Below are 16,751 nucleotides of genomic sequence, written 5' to 3' on the forward strand. Positions count from 1 at the left end.
GGTGCACATCAAGCCAGAGAGAAAACAGAAGTCGGAGAAAGGACACAAAAGCACTGTAAAACAGGGTTTAAAGGAGATTTTGTTATGAGAGGGAGGAAGAGGGAGTTAGGGGAAATCTGAAGAGAAGAGGGGTATAGTAGGTGAAGGAACAGTTGCCACTGGTGGAGCACACAGAGCAGTGAACAAGGAATAGTTTATTGTAAAAAAGACCACACAAGGGCGTGTGGGTGAGGAGATTGAAAAGGTAGGAAATTAGCCATGAAGGGATCTTATAACTGACCATTTAGGATTAAGACGCTAGTAGAGCTTGACCAGCAACAAAGTGATTGGAGCCCGGGAATTTGTGATGAGATCGGATGTGGGCCACGGTATTCTGAATGAGTTGTAGTTTATGCTGGGTGGAGGGTGGGCAGGCCAGTAAAGAAAGCATTTGAGAAATCAAGCCTCAAAGTAATAAAGACAAAGGTTCTGACGAAAGATCATCGACCTGAAACGTTAACTCTGTTTCTCTCTTCACAGATGCTGCCTGACCTGCTGAGCTTCTCCAGCATTTTCTGTTTTTATTTTATATTATTTATATATATAATAAAGACAAAGATTTGGATCTCAGCAACAATGTGAAGACGAAAGAGTGTAGATGGGAAATACTTTGGAGGCAAAAGACACAAAAAAGAAAGAAAGACTTGCATTTATATAGTGCCTTTCATGACCTTAGGACATCCCAAAGTGCTTTACAGCCAATGAAGTAATTTTTGAAGTGTAGTCACTTGTAATGTAGGAAAAGCAGCAGCCAATTTGCGTACAGCAAGCGAAAACTTATTTTAAAGGAATATTTCATAGAGAACTCAAAAATTCATGACAGCTTTTCTAAACAAATATAAATGTATTAGAATTCTATATATTTATTATAACTACTTAAAAGCATCAATAACTTGGGTTATCATCGGTCCAGTTTTTGACTGATAACTGACAACCTAAAGTCTTTTTTTTTAAAAAGAAGCCAATTTTACACGGTGTCTGTGTCTCATGATGTGCAGACATTAGTTTTTAATGTTTTCAATTAATTTTCATCAGTAGTAAAGAAAAAACAGACAATGACCACAACAACTTGCATTTATATAGTGTCTTTAACATAGAAAAATGTCCCAAGACACTTCACAGAAGCATAAACAGACAAAAATCAACACCAAGCCAAATGAAATATTAGGAGGGCTGACTAAAAGCTTGGTCAAAGCAGTGGGTTTTTAAGAAGGATCTTAAAGGAGGAGGCAGAGGTAGAGGCAGAGATATTTAGGGAGATAGGGAGGGAATTCCAAAGTTTAGGACCCAGATTGCCGAAGGCACGGCTGGTGGAGCAGTGGATGTGGGGAATGTACAAAAGGTCAGTGTTGGAGGAACGCAGAGTTCTCAGAGGGTTAGCAGGATTAGGGCTGTTCAAATAAGGCCGGGGGAGGTTAGAGAGGCAGGTGGAGAGACCAAGGGGCAAGGCCATGGAGGGATTTGAACATGAGGATAAGCGTTTTGAATTTGAGTGTTGGGGGACTGGGACAGATGCCATTTGTATTTCAGTGGAAAGGCTGATTTTATAACTATCGAGCAACATAATAGTGGGTTTGTACCTATATTGCAGATGACACAAAGCTGGGTGGGCGTGTGTGCTGTGAGGAGGATGCCGACAAACTCCAGGATGATTTGGACAGGTTGGGTGATTGGGCAGAAGCATGGCAGATGCAATATATCGTGGATAAATGCGAGGTTATCCACTTTGGTGTCAAAAACAGGAAGGCAGCTTATTATCTGAATGGCAATAGATTGGGAGAAGGGGAAGTGCAACGAGACCTCGGAGTCCTTGTGCACCAGTCGCTGAAGGTAAGCATGTAGGTGCAGCAGGCGTTTAAGAAGGCAAATGGTATGTTGGCCTTCGTAGCGAGAGGGTTCGAGTACAGGAACAAGGATGACTTGCTGCAGTTGTACAGGGCCTTGGTGAGACCACACCTTGAGTATTGTGTGCAGTTTTGGTCGCCTTATCTGAGGAAGGATGTTCTTGCCATGGAGGGAGTGCAGCGAAGATTCACCAGGCTGATACCTGGGATGGCAGGAATGACGTATGAGGAGAGATTGGGTCGATTGGGCTTATACTTGCTGGAGTTTAGAAGAATGAGATGGGATCTCATTGAAACTTATAAAATTCTAACAGGACTAGACAGACTAGATGCAGGAAGGATGTTCCCGATGGCCGGGGAGTCCAGAACCAGGGCTCACAGTCTAAAGATAAGGGGTAAGCCATTTAGGACAGAGATGAGGAGGAATTTCTTCATCCAGAGAGTGGTGAACCTGTGGAATTCTCTATCACAGAAGGCAGTAGAGGCCAATTCATTAAATATATTCAAGAAGGAGTTAGATATATTTCTTAAGGCTAAAGGGATCAAGGGATGTGGGGAGAAAGCAGGGACAGGGTACTGAATTTGAATGATCAGCCATGATCGCATTGAATGGCGGAGCAGGCTCGAGGGGCCGAATGGCCTACTCCTGCTCCTATCTTCTATGTTTCTATATTACCGTCCAAACAGATGATTTCCATTGTTTTTATTTGTATACTGACTGGAAGTAAACTCTGAAGCAATTTAAGCTGCTTCATGATTTCATGATGAAATTACTATGATATCAGAGCAGTTTGTTGTAACGAGAAAGAATGTTCTGTTTCTATTCTGTAGAGTGGAATCTCGAGGTGTTGAAATTCTGAAATATAGAGAACATACGAGGGCCAATTTCTTTGGCTGTTCCTCCACGAAACAGAGCACCCACTGTACTTCCAGTTGTACTTCACAATTTGGTCTCTCCACCTACCCCTCTGGTACCTTCTCCTACTTCCAGCACCTCACCTTGTTTCAGTCTTTTACCTAGCTTTAAAATTCTCTAATGCTCCCTCCCAAGCCCCACCCTGAGTTTCTCATGATGATAATCCTCTCGCTCTGTGCAGAGTAGCTCCTCAGCCTCTGTGATTTCATTCTCCATCTCAATTGACCTTACCTTCACTCCTCAGATTTTACTGTTCTTTAGTCCTCCTATAACCTCTCCCTCTATATAAACTCCCCTACCCATAGTCATAGCCATTCCCTCGACCATGCCATCTTACATGGCCTCTCTACTCCGATGGCCGCGATTTTTCTGGTGTTCAGAGGGTGGATTCGGAGGCAGGTCAGCTGTTAAAGTCGCAATGATTGACAGCGGGTTGGAAACCTGCTGCAAACTTGCCTCCGTGTGAGTTTCAAGAGTGTGGGGTCTGATTTCACAGCAGACCCGACACCAAGCGGCGGGTAAAAAAAAAAAATAATAAATTGGCGGCGCGCATGGATGCAGCGGCTTTGTCTCTCCTGAGACTGAGCATTTTTACCCTCTTTCTGAGTCTCTTCTGGACTCTGCAAATACGGGAATTGAGGGCAGACCTACTATACAGCCGGCAGACGCTCCTCGATATCGGGGCCGACTGCGTGCGGCTCACACTCGGCGCCGTCGATCTGCCTCCCGACATCGCCCGATCCCTGGGACCAGCGTGGCGTCCTTCCCCAGCCGGAAGTCGGCGCAGACCGCGCAGAGAACGCAAGCAGAAGTGGGGCAAGAGGGCCGGAATCCAAAATAGGCTGAAGAGGGCCCCACACAAACCCTCCCTCCCAAGTATTTTCCTGGCCAACGTCAGGTCACTGGAAAATAAAATGGATGAGATCAAACTTGATCTCTCCTCACAGAAAAGGACAAAGGAATGCTGTGCCATGATCTTCACAGAGACCTGGTTGAACAACGGCATCCCTGACACCACCATCCAGCTAGAAGGACGCACGGTCTTCCGCGCTGACGGAACTGCAGACTCCGGTAAGAGCAAGGGAGGCGGTTTGTGCATTTACACTAACAATGCCTGGTGCACTAACACGGACATAATCGATAGATCCTGTTCAGCTGATTTGGAATTCCTCATGGTAAGGTGCAGACCCTTCTACCTGCCTCGGTAATTCACGGCTGTTATCATCGCTGCGGTCTACATCCCACCACACGCTAATGCCAAACTAGCACTGAAGGACCTCTACAGGGCCATCAGCGAACAACAAACTGCGCACCCAGACGGAGCTTTTATCGTCGCGGGGGACTTCAATCACATAAACCTAAAATCTGTACTCCCGAAATTCCACCAGAATGTTTCCTGCCCCACAAAGGGGAGAACACACTGGATCAAGTCTACACGAGCATTGTAGATGCTTATAAGGCCATTCCCTGCCCCCACCTTGGGAAGTCTGACCACCTCTCCCTGTTTCTAGCCCCGGCATACAAACCGCTCATCAAAAGAGTGAAAACATCAGTAAGATCAGTGAAAGTATGGCCAGAGGGGGCAGTCTCGGAGCTTCAGGATTGCTTCGAACGCACTGATTGGAGCATGTTTGCCCATAATGACATCAAGGAATACGCATCCACAGTGCTATTCTACATTAACAGTTGCGTCGAGGTCGTCATGACCCATAAAAATATCAGGACATACCCCAACCAGAAACCCTGGATGAACGGGGAGGTCCGCTCACTGTTGAAAGCACGCGACGCAGCATTTAAATCTGGCGACGTGGCGGCTTACAGTGCAGCTAGGACCAACCTAAAAAAGGGTATCAGGACTGCCAAAAGGAAACGGACACTGCGGATAGAGGATCATTTCCACAACAACTCGGACCCCCGGCGCATGTGGCAAGGCATCCAGTCCATCACTGACTACAAGAGTAAAAACACCAGCCCCCCGGTTAGCGATGCCTCCCTTCCGGAGGAGCTTAACAACTTCTACGCTCGCTTTGACAGGGACAACAGGGAGCCAGCTACCAAAGCCTTGCCACCCCCGGAAGACCAGGTGCTCACTCTGTCGACCTCCGACGTAAGGGGTGTTCTACGCGGAGTGAACACACGTAAGGCTGCTGGACCTGATAGCATCCCTGGACAGGTACTCAAGGAATGTGCTGATCAGCTGGCTGATGTCTTCACCGCCATCTTCAATCTGTCATTGGTCCAGGCAGTAGTCCCTACATGCTTCAAGACCGCTACCATTAATCCTGTGCCAAAGCAAACGGCTGTGACGTGTCTGAATGACTATTGACCTGTCGCACTCACACCCATCATAATGAAGTGTTTCGAGAGACTGGTCCTGGCTCACATCAAAGCCAGTGTTCCCGCCTCTCTTGACCAGCACCAGTTTGCCTATCGTGCAAACAGATCAACGGAGGATGCAATCACAACTGCTCTACACTCTGCACTGAATCACTTAGACGGTAAAGAGACCTACATCAGAATGCTGTTCATAGACTACAGCTCAGCATTCAACACTATCATCCCCAACAAGCTGGCCACCAAACTCCACACTCTTGGCCTGAACACTTCCCTCTGCAACTGGACCCTGGACTTCCTAACAAACAGACCCCAGTCTGTCAAATTAGGTAACCACACCTCCCCCCCCGACCCTGAACACGGGGGCCCCACAAGGATGTGTGCTGAGCCCCCTCCTCTACTCCCTCTTCACCCACGACTGTGTGGCTGTTCATGGTTCCAACACCATTATCAAGTTTGCGGATGATACCACGGTGGTAGGCCAGATCACCAACAACGATGAGTCAGCCTACAGGGAGGAGGTCCAGCATCTCGTGAAGTGGTGCGCCGATAACAACCTGGCCCTTAACATCAAGAAAACCAAAGAAATCATTGTGGACTTCAGGAAGTCTAAAGGCAGAAATCACACCCCCATCCAAATCCATGGGGCTGTGGTGGAAAGGGTGGACAGCTTTAAGTTCCTCGGAGTCCACATCACGGAAGACCTCTCCTGGTCCCTCAATACCTCCTCTCTGGTGAAGAAGGCCCAGCAGCGCCTATATTTCCTAAGGAGGCTGAAGGGATGTAACCTCTCACCTCTGATCCTCTCTAACTTTTACCGCTGCACAATAGAGAGCATCCTGACGAACTGTATCACAGTATGGTATGGCAGCTGTAGCTACTATGGCCGGAAAGCCCTGCAGCGGGTAGTCAAAACTGCCCAACGCATTACCGGCACCCGGCTACCGACCATAGAGCACATATACCAGAAACGCTGTTTACGGAGGTCACGGACCATCATCAAAGACCCTACCCACCCCAGCCACAGTCTGTTCGCCCCCCTGCCATCTGGGAGACGCTACAGATGCATTCGCACCCGAACGACCAGATTTAGGAACAGCTTCTTTCCCAGGGCTGTCATCCTACTGAACTCCACAAATAAACTCTAAAGCCTGCACATCTGCCAATGCACTTTATTATGTTTATGTTAATGTATTACAAGCCAAATGAATGTTGAATGTTTAAATGTCTTAATCTAAACGTACACTCTCGGGAGCCGCAAGCCTAAATTTTGTTGTGCTGCACTTGTGCACTAACAATGTGTGGTAAACCACTTTTATCGTTCACTATCGTTACACTATGGTTATCACTGTTTATATCGTTACACTATGGTTATCACTGTTTACACTGTTGTATCACTACACAAGGTCACCTCTTGTCACGCTGTTATACCTGGGCTGACCACAGCTGACTCCGCCCATGGCTCCGCCTGCTTGCCCAGGTATAAAGGTGGTCGACTGGCTGGTATTCCTCCTTGTTGGACCCGATCACCCACGAGGGTGGGCTCTGTTATTTAGCCAATAAAAACCTATAGTTACTATCTTAACTCGTCGCTTTTCATTGGATGAATTGATAGGTATATCAATTTTATTGGCTAAATTTTGAAATGAGTGGATCGGAGCAGCCAAACGACCAGCCAAACGGCCAGCTACAACAGCCACAGCAGCCGGCCTGGCTGCGAGCCCTCCGACCGCCGTACCTGGATCTAAACCCACAGGCAGCGAACTCAGCCCTCGACTTCGAACACTGGCTGAGCTGTTTCGAATCCTACCTGGGAGAATCCGGCGTGCCTCCGGGATCCAAACTAAGAGTTCTGACCGCCCAGGTGAGCCCTAAAGTATTTGCATTCATCCGGGACCTTGCTACATACGAGGACGCCCTCAACCTGCTGAAAGAGCAGTACCGGAGCCCGGTAAATTCTATGTATGCCAGACATCTCCTAAGATCCCGCTGGCAACAGCCAGGAGAGTCTGTAGATGAATTTTTACGGGCGCTACAAACACTCGGCAGGGACTGTGACTTTAAAGCTGTAACGGCTGCAGAAAATACTGAAGGGAATATCCGCGATGCCTTCGTGAAAGGCCTTCGGTCCGACTACTCATGGCAAAGACTGCTTGAATCAAAGGACCTCGACCTGAATACAACTGCAGCCCTCGCTCGCTCTCTGGAAGTGGCCCATCGGGACCTCGAGGCGTACTCCAGGTACTGTGCTGCGCGACCCTGGGACTCGGGCCCGACCCCGGCCGCAATACCCCTCGCACCGCCGCCTCTGGAACCTACCTCAGCGTCGGCGTCCCAGAACCGATCGGGACCGCCACCCCCGGTACCGGCTGCGACATCGGACCCCCGCGATCGGGCCGCCGGCTGCTTCTTCTGTGGCCAGGCGAAACACCCGAGGACGCGCTGCCCTGCAAGAAACGCGACTTGCTCCGACTGCCACAAGAAAGGCCACTTCGCGAAGGCCTGCAGGGGGAGAGCCACAGACACCAGCAGTGCCTCATGCGAGTTGTGGGGGCGGCCATCTTTCATCAAGGCCACAGATGCCAGTATCCCCTCGTGTGAGTCGTGGGGCGGCCATCTTTGATCAAGGCCACCGACGCCAGCAGTGCCTCATGTGAGTTGTGGGGGCGGCCATCTTCTCCGCCATTTTATTCAACGTCGTGGGCGCCGCCATTTTGTCCACCACACTCGACCGCCACCTTGTCTCCAGACCCGACCACCGCCTCACCCGCAGACTACAGCAGCTCGCTCAGCCATACACTAGCCTCCGTCACACTGGACCAAGCTCGCCTGCATCACCTGTCCAAGTCCATGATGGACATCAAAGTAAATGGCCACGCCATGACCTGCCTGTTCGACAGCGGAAGCACGGAGAGTTTCATCCATCCAGACACGGTGAGCCACTACTCCCTCACTGTCCGGCCAACGCGCAACCGGATCTCGATGGCGTCGAGGTCCCATTCTACAGACATCAGCGGCTACTGTGTTGTGACCCTGTCGGTTAGGGGCACGGAGTATAAAAATTTTAAACTCCTCGTCCTGCCCCAGCTCTGCGCTGCCATCCTACTAGGGCTGGACTTCCAATCCCACCTTCAAAGTGTCACTTTGACATACGGTGGACCCCTCCCCCCACTCACAGTCGACAACCAGCAGCCTTTAAACCGCCCACCGCGTACCACCTGCGGCCTATCCACCCTCAAGGTCCCGCCCCCCTCCCTGTTCGCTAACCTCACCCGCGACTGTAAACCCGTCGCCACCAAGAGCAGGCGGTACAGCGCCGGGGACAGAGCTTTTATTAGCTCTGAGGTGCAGCGTCTCCTGAAGGAGGGCATCATCGAGAGGAGCAACAGCCCCTGGCGTGCCCAGGTCGTAGTCGTTAAGACCGGCAATAAAAACCGCCTGGTCATCGACTACAGCCAAACCATAAACCGGTACACCCAGCTGGACGCATACCCCCTTCCCCACATATCTGATATGGTCAATCAGATTGCACAGTACCGGGTATTCTCTACCATTGACCTTAAGTCGGCCTATCACCAACTCCCTATCCGCCCTGAGGACCGCCAGTATACCGCCTTCGAGGCGAATGGCCGCCTCTACCACTTCCTTAGGGTTCCCTTCGGCGTCACCAACGGGGTTTCGGTCTTCCAAAGGGAGATGGTTGACCAGAACGGGCTGCAGGCCACGTTCCCTTATCTAGATAACGTCACCATCTGCGGCCGCGACCAGCAGGACCACGATGTTAATCTGGAGAAATTCCTCCGTATGGCCCAACGGCTGAACCTCACTTACAATAAGGAGAAATGTGTGTTTAACACCTCGCGTCTTGCCATCCTCGGCTGCATAGTAGAGAACGGAGTCATCGGCCCCGACCCCGAAAGAATGCGCCCCCTCATGAAGCTTCCCCTCCCCCACTGTCCAAAGGCACTGAAGAGAACCCTGGGGCTCTTCGCCTACTATGCCCAATGGGTGCCGAATTATGCGGACAAAGCCAGACCCCTCATGAAGTCCACCTCCTTCCCCCTGACGGCAGAAGCATGCGCAGCCTTCTCCCTCATAAAGGGAGACATTGCTAAGGCCACAATGCACGCGGTGGATGAGTCTATCCCTTTCCAAGTGGAGAGCGATGCATCCGACTTTGCCCTAGCTGCAACCCTTAACCAGGCGGGGAGACCCGTGGCCTTCTTCTCAAGGACCCTCCAGGGCCCTGAGATCCGACACTCTTCGGTCGAGAAGGAGGCCCAGGCGATCGTGGAGGCAGTACGACGCTGGAGGCATTACCTGGCAGGCAAACGATTTACCCTCCTCACCGACCAGCGTTCGGTCGCTTTTATGTTTAATAACAAGCTGAGGGGCAAAATCAAGAACGACAAGATCTTGAGGTGGAGAATCGAGCTCTCCACCTATGATTATGATATCTTGTACCGGCCTGGTAAACTGAATGAACCCCCAGAGGCTCTATCACGAAGTACATGCGCCAACGTGCAAATTGATAGACTGCAGACCCTCCACAACGACCTCTGCCACCCCGGGGTCACCAGACTTTACCACTTCATTAAGGCCCGCAACCTGCCCTACTCCATCGAGGAGGTCAGGACCATGACCAGGAACTGCCAAACCTGTGCCGAATGCAAACCGCATTTCTTTAGGCCGGACAGAGCAAGCCTGATCAAGGCCACCCGCCCCTTCGAGCGCTTGAGCATCGATTTTAAGGGGCCCCTCCCGTCCTCTGACCGTAATGTGTACTTCCTCAACATTATTGATGAGTACTCCCGTTTCCCCTTTGCCTTCCCCTGCCCAGACATGACCAGTACCACGGCCATCAAATGCCTGAACGACCTCTTCGCCTTGTTCGGGTTCCCGAACTATATACATAGCGACCGGGGCTCATCCTTCATGAGCGAGGAACTTCGCCAGTTCCTACTAGCGAGAGGTATTTCTGCAAGCAGGACCACCAGCTACAACCCCCGAGGGAACGGCCAGGTGGAAAGAGAGAACGCGACTGTCTGGAAGGCCGTTCTCTTAGCCTTAAAGTCTAAGGGTCTCCCAACCTCTCGCTGGCAGGAAGTCCTCCCGGCAGCGCTGCATTCCATCCGGTCACTGCTTTGCACGGCCATTAACGCCACCCCCCATGAACGAATGCTTGCTTTCCCCAGGAAGTCGACTACGGGAACCTCGCTACCAACATGGCTGACTTCTCCGGGGCCTGTCTTGCTGCGAAAGCACGTGAGGGCCCATAAAATGGACCCCCTGGTCGAGAGGGTGGACCTCCTGCACGCCAACCCCCAGTACGCCTATGTGGCATACCCAGATGGGCGGGAGGACACAGTCTCCTTACGAGACCTTGCACCCTCGGGCACCCCTGAGACACCACCGTTACCCCCCACCACCCCCCCAAATCCAGCCCAGGTAGACGGCATGCCGGAACCCCACGAGCCTTTGCCGACCACGCAGACACCAGCAGTAACATCGGACACTGCACCACCGCCGCCGCTGCTGCGCCGATCAGAAAGACTTACGAGGCCTCCGGACAGACTGACATATCCGAACTGGCAGTACACTTCACCCCGCCGGACTCAAATTTAAACAAGGGGTGAATGTGGTAAACCACTTTTATCGTTCACTATCGTTACACTATGGTTATCACTGTTTATATCGTTACACTATGGTTATCACTGTTTACACTGTTGTATCACTACACAAGGTCACCTCTTGTCACGCTGTTATACCTGGGCTGACCACAGCTGACTCCGCCCATGGCTCCGCCTGCTTGCCCAGGTATAAAGGTGGTCGACTGGCTGGTATTCCTCCTTGTTGGACCCGATCACCCACGAGGGTGGGCTCTGTTATTCAGCCAATAAAAACCTATAGTTACTATCTTAACTCGTCGCTTTTCATTGGATGAATTGATAGGTATATCACAATGACAATAAAGTTGATTATTATTATTATTATTATTGAAGGCACTTAGCTCCTTGTTAAGTGCTTGTTAACTGCTATTTTGACAGCCTTTTCCAATTTTCCAACATTTTCAACGGGTTTCACGACGTTCGGAGATCACAGCAGGTAAGTGTGTTGTTGGGAGGACCAACGAGCTGGATACATCACAGCTGCAACTGGAGTCTCTAAAAGCTGCACCCTCACATCTGCTCAATTTCAAGTGTCAGAGGTTGCTGATTTCACAATTTGGGAGACACATACTGTCTTGAGTCTGTAAGTGTGTGGTGTTAACTCCATATCCACTGTCACCTGCATTTCTGGACATAATCTACTGGAATTTTTTGAGGATGTAACTGGTAGAATAGATAAGGGAGAACCAGTGGATGTGGTGTATTTGGACTTTCTGAAGGCTTTCGATAAGGTCTCGCATAAGAGATTAGCGTGTAAAGTTAAATCACAAGGGATTGGGGGCAAGGTACTGACTTGGATAGAGAACTGGTTGGCAGACAGGAAGCAAAGAGTTGGAATAAACGGCTCTTTTTCTGAGTGGCAGGCAGTGACTAGTGGGGTACCGCAGGGATCGGTGCTAGGACCCCAGCTATTCACAATATATATTAATGATCTAGATGAGGTAACTAGATGTAATATCTCCAAGTTTGCAGATGACACAAAGCTGGGTGGGCGTGTGTGCTGTGAGGAGGATGCCGAGAAACTCCAGTATGATTTGGACAGGCTGGGTGATTGGGCAGATGCATGGCAGATGCAGTATAATGTGGATAAATGTGAGGTTATCCACTTTGGTGGCAAAAACAGGAAGGCAGATTATTATCTGAGTGGCAATAGATTGGGAGACGGGGAAGTGCAACGAGACCTGGGTATCCTTGTGCACCAGTTGCTGAAGGTAAGCATGCAGGTGCAGCAGGCAGTTAAGAAGGCAAATGGTATGTTGGCCTTCGTAGCGAGAGGGTTCGAGTACAGGAACAAGGATGTCTTGCTGCAGTTGTACAGGGCCTTGGTGAGACCACACCTTGAGTATTGTGTGCAGTTTTGGTCGCCTTATCTGAGGAAGGAGCTCTTGCCATGGAGGGAGTGCAGCGAAGATTCACCAGACTGATACCTGGGATGGCAAGAATGACGTATGAGGAGAGATTGGGTCGATTGGGCTTATACTCGCTGGAGTTTAGAAGAATGAGAGGGGATCTCATTGAAACTTATAAAATTCTAACAGGACTAGACAGACTAAATGGAGGAAGGATGTTCCCGATGGTGGGGGAGTCCAGAACCAGGGGTCACAGTCTAAAGATAAGGGGTAAACCATTTAGGACAGAGATGAAGAGGAATTTCTTCACCCAGAGAGTGGTGAACCTGTGGAATTCTCTACTGCACAAGGCAGTTGAGACCAATTCATTAAATATATTCAAGAAGGAGTTAGATATATTTCTTAAGGCTAAAGGGATCAAGGGATATGGGGAGAAGGCAGGGATAGGGTACTGAGTTTGGATGATCCGCCATGGTCTCATTGAATGGCGGAGCAGGCTCGAGGGGCCGAATGGCCTACTCCTGCTCCTATCTTCTATGTTTCTATGTTTAAAAGGTGCCCTCACCCTTCACTGTGCCACCTCAAATTGTGAGCACACATATGGCAACGATGTCAAACATTCACACCACATTAATTTATTCCAACAGAATAAAAGAACAGAAACTTAACATTGAATTCTAGCAGAACACCCAAGTGAGTACCCTGGTGAGTATTTATGTGTTAGCTTTCTTTTATGTGTGCTTCTATGTGGTGCTACCCCTGTGGCTTCAGCAGATGTAGAGACAGCCTGCTCACTTCCCTGCTGTGCCTGCTTAGATGCCTTTGGTGGTCGTCCTCTGGGTTTGGGAGCCTGTGAAGGCCCAGTCAAAGTCTGCTCCTCCTGCGGCTGCACAGGGGCAGACTCGGCCATCACTGCTCGGGCAGTCTTTTGGGGCTCTGACTGAGGGGTTGGCAAGGGGATGGAAGTATGAGCGCTTGAAGAGGAGCCTCCACTTGCATGTTGCCTCCCACCATCATCCCTCTCATGGACCACCCGCACTTCTCTGCTAGCAAGTAGCTGGAGAGCACCTTGCTGCACATCAGTGGGGCCATGAGGATCCATCTCTGTACTGATAGTCCACATAATGGGGACGTCCATGGACCTCTGGTTCCTCTCCACGATAGATGCCCATCCTCCATAGCTGACCACCTATTTAGAAGAGTCACCATGTTGTTTTGAGCCTGTCGATTTATGTCCTCCATGGAGGTTGCCATCCTTTCCATGGTAGTACCTACATTCGCCATTGAGTGCACCACAGCATTGCTCACGTTTCAGATGGATTCCTCCATTCTCTGCACGCTTGCAGTCACCATGGATGCAAACCCAGTCAGAGCCTCCTGCACTTGTTCCTGAAACTCCAGCACCACTCTCTTTCTGGATGCTCCCCAAGGCTCAGGGTCTACATGCAGCTGAGCAGAGCTAGGAGCGCCCTGTGGCATCCAATGAGGACTCTCCCTGTCTCCATAATTTGCTCTTGCTCACTCGTGAGTTGTGATACACCAGGTGACAATACTACTCTATCTCACGTACAACCCACCGAGGTGTGCGTCTCTGTGCTGGTGCTGGGTGCGTTCATTTCTGCTGACGCTGCTCCCTCAGAGGATGCAGCATCCTCTGAGGAGTCCTCCTGCTCTTCCTCCTGGACAGTAGGGAGGGGGGGCTCTTGAAGGTCCTGTGGGAGAATAAAGACATGAATTAGACATGAGCTAGACATGTGATATGTAGATTGCAGACACATCCCATTGTGCACATGCTGAGCATTCAATTTCTATTGACATCAGATCCCATATGTGTCACTCATAAAAGCCAAATAAGATGGATGGAGAAGCATTCTGTCACCAGGTTGTTCTACTGAGCCCGTCTCTCCATCCCCACTTCGAGCTGTTCCACTGACCCCGCAATGTCGAGAGCGGCCTCCTCAGCGTGGGTGAGCTGTGAGAAGGATGGTGGTCCGTTCCTGTGCTCTCCCTCTCCCTCTTATTGTGGGCTCTCTTTTCCTGCAATGAGGGAAAGAAGTGGAGTTTCAGTGAGAGTGATGGAATGAGTGTAAAGCATGGATAAGATAGATGTTCAGAGGGAGACTGTGATGGAGTCAGTTCCCATTACCAAGTTCCCTCCTTTTGAGGTGTTAGTTGTTGTCATTGCATAACTTTGAGGGTGAGTGTGAGGTGTGCATAGTAAGATGGGGAAGTGATTCTGTACATAGGGAGCGAGGGATGGGTGATGGTGCAAGGGATGTTGGGGTGAGTTAGGATGTGCAGGAGCAGGGTTGGCCATGCAGAGTGATGGGGATGTGATGACAGCACAGCAGAATTAAGGTAAGTGTGCTTTTATACTCATTGAACCTTTTCCTGCATTGGACCCAGGCGCATCTGACCATGGACCTGGCACTGACCTCCTCAGCTATTCCCAGCCAGACTGCCTTTGTCTGCTGAGGAGGTTTCCTCCTTCCATCACCTGGGTATAGTACCTTCCGACACCCTCTGACTCCCTCCACAAGAACATGGAGGGAGTCCTCGTTAAAGCGGGGAGCTGCCTTTTGTCTCTCTGCAGACATCGAGGAGAACACCAGCACTCAGGAGCATCAGAAACGACGTGAGATCTAATTGTGAAATGGCCCCCTTAAATACACCGGCTGCAAACGCATCAGCAGAGCAGCTCAGCAGACCCGCACCTCGTGATCAGGGCAGCTAACGCACATGACGGACTTAACGTAAAATTGTGTCAGCAGGCCGGCTGGTGCCGGCAGTGGGACCAAAACCCGTCGACTAACATTCCCGATACCAACCCGCCTCCAAGCAGAAAATCATGGCCATGGTGTTGGTCCCTGACAAAGTCAATTCCGACCACTTCCTTTTATCCCTCACCACCCACAACCCCTTTCCAAATTCACTTCCTTCTGTGTCCACCCCTGAACAAAACTCTCCCCAGCTCTTCATACTCCCAACTGCCTAGGCCTTGGCCTTCCATTTGCACAGTACTTCTGCAGCTGTCGATCTGCTCAACAACTCCATTACCTTTGATATTCTTGCCCCCAGTAAAAACTTTATTGTCTCCCATCCTGGTCATTCCCCTGGTATAGCCCCCATCTTCGCTCCCTCTAGTCCAATGAGTGCAGACTTGAGGATATCTGGCGCACAATTAGTTGAGCCATCCATCATCAAATCAAGCTGGACACCAGTAAATACTATAGGGCCTTGCAATCCTCTACCAAAACTGCCCATTACTCCAGGGTCATCCTGGAGAGTAACGATAGCCTCTGGCTTCTTTCTCCACTACCAACTGTCTCCTTAAATCCCTCTCCCCTGCCTCCTCCACTTTCACCTCCAACTGCAAGTGCAAGGAGCTCATAGACTTCTTTGTCACTAAGATTGAGATCATCCATTCAGCTGCCTCTGCTGCATACCCCCTTCCCTTTGCCCACCTAGCCAAACCTCCCCAAGGTGCCCCCCCACCCTAGCCCTGAACCCGGTGTGCATCCTCCCTTCTTCCAACTCTGGTCTACAGTGAGTACCCCACCCTCTGCTTCACCATCAGTGGCTGTCACATTTCAGGATTTATGACTATTAAGTCCGTGTGTTAATGGAGACATGGAATGCAGGAGTTGGTTTAACAAGTCTTTACTGAATGGAGACAATCGGGAACTGAAACTACAGAAGGCTGCTAGCGCCTTTTTATACAGGGGTGGTCACTGCCGGTACTGCAGTCTGAGACCAGTTATTCTCTTAAAGGTACACATACACAACAATTCCTCCCCTTTTAGATAAACAGTACATAACATTCATTTAACAACTAAATGATAACTAATTACAATCACAATTACGGTTGCTAGATACATTGGTTGAGGTTAAGCAATTATAAGTTCAGTCTTTGAGGAGGCTTCCTGATTCTGTCTGGATAACGCCTCTTTGGGGTATCAGGTTCTTCTGGCAAGGTTGAGTCAGGATCAATGTCGTTGTTTGGTTCATCTGCTTCTAATATCACTGATTCTGTGGTAGATGCAATTGGTACATCGGTTTCATCGCCAGGTGTATCAGATCGTGGTGTGGAGTTGACGTTTTCCCGTGACTCTAGAATCTGGTCAGCATGGTGTCTTACAATGCTCTCTCCAACGTCCACGGTATACATGAGAGGTCCTTGCCGTGTACAAATCGTTCCTGGCTGCCATTTCTCTGTGCGGTAGTCCCGGGCCAAAACTGGTTGACCTATCTTAAAACTCCTGGTCGGTCTTTCATTCATATTCTGAAACTGCCTGTTCTCCACATCTCTTCTGATGTTCGGCTTAACCAAATCCAAGCGGCATCGTAGTCTTCGATTGAAGAACATCATGGCAGGAGTTTGGTTGGTAACCGCATGTGTCGCATTCCGGTAGGCAAACAAGAAGTTGTCCACCTTGTGTTGTAGGGGTATATCTTCATTACACATTGCCTTGATAGCCTTCTTGAATGTTTGAACAAACCTCTCGGCCAATCCATTAGTGGCTGGATGATATGGGGCAGATGTGTAATGCTTAACACCATTGTTCTTTAAGAACCTCCGGAACTCTTCAGACACAAACTG

This window comes from Somniosus microcephalus, chromosome 12, assembly GCF_052327205.1.
Source record: "Somniosus microcephalus isolate GS21.2 chromosome 12, FLI_Smic_1.0, whole genome shotgun sequence".
Lineage (NCBI taxonomy): Eukaryota > Metazoa > Chordata > Chondrichthyes > Squaliformes > Somniosidae > Somniosus > Somniosus microcephalus.